At 44.8% G+C, this 5,386-nt stretch overlaps 1 pseudogene; it reads left to right on the top strand.

Annotated features, from left to right (window-relative positions):
* The first annotated feature begins 901 nt into the window (after positions 1 to 901).
* LOC124655413 lies at positions 902 to 3,407 on the top strand (annotated as a pseudogene).
* Positions 3,408 to 5,386: the final 1,979 nt, after the last annotated feature.

A 5,386-nucleotide genomic window follows, 5' to 3' on the forward strand; every position in this document is an offset into this window, starting at 1 on the left:
CGCCAGTGAGGGTGGGAGTGGAGGTGTCGGTGGTATGAGTAATGACAGGGACGGACGATGCCGGTCGACTTTTAAAGCCCAGCCTCCGCCCGCCAGTCTTGGTGCGGAAGAGGAAGCGACGCCATTTTTGGCAAAGTTACGACGCAGACGCGGAAGCGAAGACCGCGAAAGCGATCCGATCGATACGGCTCGCTATTAAGCGGGCCCGTTGGAAAAGCGAGCGGTCATTTGGCGCGCCCACTGCGACGCAAATATGCGGTATGTTTGCGTCTATGCTAACGGTCTGTCACTATGCATCGGTCCGGTGAAACATTTGATGGCCGCGATGATGCGTCGGGCCGGTGAAACATTTGATGGCTGCGATGAAGTCGACCGGTGGTGCATTTAATGTGATTGTTGGTGCCGGAACAGGATTTTGAGTGCACGGTACAAGAAAAAGGCAAGCGTCATGTACAGGTTTGCCCTACCGTCTGACTGGTACAAGTCCGTTGCTGTCATCGTGGGACCGTGTACTGTGCAAATAGTCATTGTACTAGAGAATACACACTAGAATATAGCAGCAGAGATCCCAAGGTGGCTCGGTGGTCTAGATTGTATGTTCATCTGGACGTACGACCCGAAACAGATTTCCGAAACGAAAGGTGTCACAGAAAATTTCCTTGCGCGCGTCTCCTGCGAAATGACAACGACCGACAATACGTTTACTAATGCCGGCCAAAACAAAAAGGCACAATGCCAAAGCTGGCCACCATCATCAGGGCCACAGGCGGCTACAGAGGGAACGCGCCCACGAAATCGCGACGGGGAGAGCACCTTTTATGTTCTCCGTCTAACGTGGCTCAGACTATAAAAACGCCAATTGTGAACAGGTGAACTCACCCTCACCGCGACTAATCCTCTCCTCTAGAGCGCTCAGCAGCATACAAGATTACAAGATGCATCGTTCTGTTGTTATTATCCCCACGCTGGCGCTCCTGGCCGGTGCTGTCTCGGCCTGGCTTCCCAAGGAGCACGACTTGGCTGCTTTCAAGGGCATCAACAAGATCAGGGGGGTTAATTTCGGCGGTATGTCTCGTTTTATTTACTGCCTCTGTACCGGTTTATTAGAGAGTATTACGCGTTTTAAGAAAAAACTTTAACCAATAATTTGGTAATAACTGAATAAATTAATATTTTTTCTAAACGGTCTACCATCTTTCCATTACTACGACATAATGAAAATAAAATAGTTCAGCTAAACACACCCACGCAACAAACAAGGGGACGGGAAAGAGGCCGCCCTCGCACCATCAGGAAACCCGCTCACAGATGCTCGAAATCGAGCGTCCACCTGACAGCACTAGCTAGAGCAACATCTAAGAAGTTCAGGACAACACACCCACCGAATAAATTAATATGGAATATAAAATTATGTACCTTTGTCTCCGGTAACAATTACCCCCCCCCCCACCCATCCGAAAATAGAAGCCGTGCTTTATTTTTTATTTGCCTAGTATTTGATGCACAAATTTAACCACTAATATATACTACTAGAATTTGATGCACAAGAGTAAGAAAATTATATGGATTCAGAACATAAAAAATGGTATTGTTGCATTCACCTTGATTTTTTTTCATTTCGTACATAATATGTAAATTTTGATGACATATTATAAGTAGAAATTATAGTCAAAGTTGTAAACTATTGCCCAACGCCTAAATGTATGGGCACCTTACATTTTGGGACGAGGGGAGTATTGAAAACATCTTCAACACATGATGTAAAATAGGGCACCAAAAAGCAACTTTTGGGCATCTATTTTTGTGTCTTGCCACTTTTTACGACACCAAACTTTTTTCAGCAATTTTAGATGATGAAAAGTAGGGCACCCAACATGTGATCTAGCGGTAGGGATTGGCCCGGGGAGGTGGCAGTTGGCGGTTAGGCCACACACGGCAACATATTGGTTTAAGGCGTATTGTAGAAACTAGCTTTGTCACATACCGCAAATTTTAGGGCGCGTTGTAAAAAAGTTGGGCCTTTTTTTTGGGTTGGGCATCTGTTGGAGCCCCTCTTTTTTCCCAAGGTGAGCTATATGACAGTTTTTTTTTTGTTTACATTTTTTGTTGGAGATGCTCTAACTAACACGGGTTGAAATTCTCAGGCTGGCTCGTCTGTGAGCCGTGGATGATGATCGACGAGTGGAACAACGTCATAGGCTGCAATGGTGCTGCCTCCGAGTTCGATTGCATGCGAAACAATTACTTGGGAAGTAAACGAGCAGCAGGCAACGACAAGTTCGAGACTCACTGGAGGACTTGGATCAATGCCGACAGTGTCCAGTCAGTCCACGATGTTGGACTCAACACGATTCGCATTCCCATTGGGTACTGGTCCAACGTAGATATTGTCGACAAGGCCAGCGAGCCCTTTGCCGACGGTAGTAGGATGCTCCCCTACCTAGACGCCGTCGTCCAAAAGGCCGCTGATCTCGGCATGTATATATGTAATCATGGATCTACACGGGGCTCCCGGCGGACAGCAACAAGATGTCTTCACCGGCCAAAACAACAAGCCGGCCGGTTTCTTCAACGACTACAACTTCGACCGCGCCCAGAAGTGGATGTCTTGGATGACAAGGCGCATCCACACTAGCCCAGCCTACGCTACCGTCGGCATGATTGAGGTTCTCAACGAGCCCGTCTCCGGGCATGACCCGGAACGACGGTACCCTGCCCCCGGTCAGGTCCCCGGGCTAGTCCAGAAGTACTACCCGGGCGCTCTCAAGGCGGTCCGAGATGACGAAGCGTCGCTCGGCGTGGCTGACGGCAACAAGCTGCACGTGCAATTCATGTCCCAGAAATGGGACTCAGGTAACCCGCGCGACAACTCTGCCGTCGCCAACGACAAGCGCACTGCGTTCGATGACCACAACTACATTGGCTTCGCCATCAACGACAGGGGGAACCGGGACAGCCTCATGAGGAGTGCCTGCAATGACCATCGCATCGTGAACGGGCAGGCGTTCGCCATTACAGGCGAGTGGAGCATGACGTCGGACGTGAGCCCGGATGACACGGACTTCTTCAAGAAGTTCTTCACGGCCCAACAGCAGCTCTACGAGGAGCCTGGGATGAGTGGCTGGGTGTACTGGACGTGGAAGACGCAGTTGAATGATCCTCGATGGACCTACTCTCATGCCACGTACCTCAATCTGATCCCCACAGATGCCGCTGCCTTGGAAAGGAATGTGTATCAAGATATCTGTTACCCTTATAGATAGAGACACATACTACTTTTTAGATGAGGTCTATTCATACCTCTTATATTTTTTTACTAATGTGCCGTCAGTTTTCCCCTTAAGCATGCAAATTTCATAATTTGGGATTTTAATTTCGATGAGGAAATTGGAAATTGTTCCTGTAAATTCTTATCAGATTTTCGTGTTCCAAAATTCCAGAATATAGCCAGCCAAATGTTAAAGCATTATGTATTGATCAGTACGTAGTTGAAGTCTAATAATCTCATGAAGATGTAAGAACAAAAAAAATACTAGTACATGAAAGTAATAATCTTACTAAGCTTATAGTGGGGATAACATAGGTGATAACATCACACGTCTCAAGGCATTTTAGTGACATGGCATGACAATAAAAGAAAAGAAAAAAGAGGTGGTAACTAACTATGTTACCATAACATCACACATCCGAAAGCAATATGAGTCTACAACATAATTAATGATACATTGCATGAAACCACAGCTAAATTACTACCCACTATGGAGATATTAACTTAGACTAGTAACATGACATATGTTACTAAACTAAGTTACTCTCCACTATGAGCAGCCTTAAGCTGTAGAAAAACCTTCCCGACACGGACTTTTGGGACATGGCAACGCCCGATATCGATATAAAAAACGTTAAAACATGCTTGAAAATTAACACTTAATATGGGTCATCTTAAATGCTGAGAAATTAGCGAATTAATAGCGGTGAAATATGTAAGCTGGGGCTATCGTACATATTGATGAAGCTCATCAATTCATGTAGTATGATTTTTGTGGGCGGGCAGAGATTCTGGTGAGTCGATGTCACGAGTGTGTGGTTGGCCACAAGCTCATTATCAGTGGTTCAGCCATCTAACGCAGCTGCTATGCATGTATTTAGCAACATCTATGATAAGCTTCCCTGTCATAACAATAATTTTGAAACATTGACGAGTTCGATCCATATCAGGGATGAATTATTGGAATTGTCACGCCAAGTCCCGCTTCTACTATATCAATAGTTTTCTAGTTCCTCCTAGACACTATTTTTTTTTTTATAATTTTGAAGCATTATGTTTTAATATATGGAAAGATCAGTTTGCGGCTATGACAATTAACTATCAATGGTCGGTTTGAAACACAATTCTTAAACACAATTTTTTAGTCAATGGTGCAGATAGAAAAAAATCCAAATCAAACATTTTGTACTAATGATGCAAATAGTCAAAAAAATGTTAGTTTCTACTAATCTGAAATGCACATTATTACTAATGGTACGGATGGTCAAAAACGTGATTTTGTACTAATTCAACCTAAACATTTTGTACTAATGGTTCCCCATTATAACAATAATTTTAAAACATATTCTTTCAGGATAAGTAAGAAAAGTATCAATTTGGGGCATTAAAGTTTTATTGCACGAAGCAAGAATGAGTAAAATATATCAAAAACATCTTTTACATCAAGTAAGAAATGCATGATTCTTCTATGGCCGCGGAAATTAATGCAAAAATAACTATTACATATTACATAGCCTGGTGAGTTTTCGATTTCGCATATAAGAGATAGACTACAAATTGTTCATAGAATTTTAACTAGTCCATTTAATCCAAAAATAAACTAAAATTAATTCACGAAGAACTGAAGAACAGGTGCTGCGGCTTCACAAAACACCCACGTGTAAATCTCAAAACCAACGGAGGACCATGTGCAGTTGAGTGCCCCACCGCAGAGACGCGCGGCCGGTGAAATCCGTATAACAAAGATGCTAGGATCTAACGCATCACCATGACCAAAAATATATATGGAAACGCATGTCTACAACACCATCCATAATTAAGAAACGTAATCTAAAATAGCTCCCGGTGAAGAACATACAGATGAAAGCAGGACAGGAGCACGGGGCGGTCAGAGGAACACGCTGCCTTGGAGCTTTAAGACTTAAGAGAGAAACATGGTGGCCGGGGGAGCCTGTAGCGTTGGAGCTAGCTTGGGTGGAGGAGCACCAAGCACGGCCGGAGGAGATCGCTAACTAGGAGCTCGCTACCTTGGAGCTCGGGCGAAGCGGCACGCGGTAGACCTTGGGCGGAGGAGGTTGCTGCAGGCTGCAGGCAGGAAGCTAGCTAGGCAGCTGGGCC

This window comes from Lolium rigidum, chromosome 5 (assembly GCF_022539505.1).
Source record: "Lolium rigidum isolate FL_2022 chromosome 5, APGP_CSIRO_Lrig_0.1, whole genome shotgun sequence".
NCBI classification, from domain to species: domain Eukaryota; kingdom Viridiplantae; phylum Streptophyta; class Magnoliopsida; order Poales; family Poaceae; genus Lolium; species Lolium rigidum.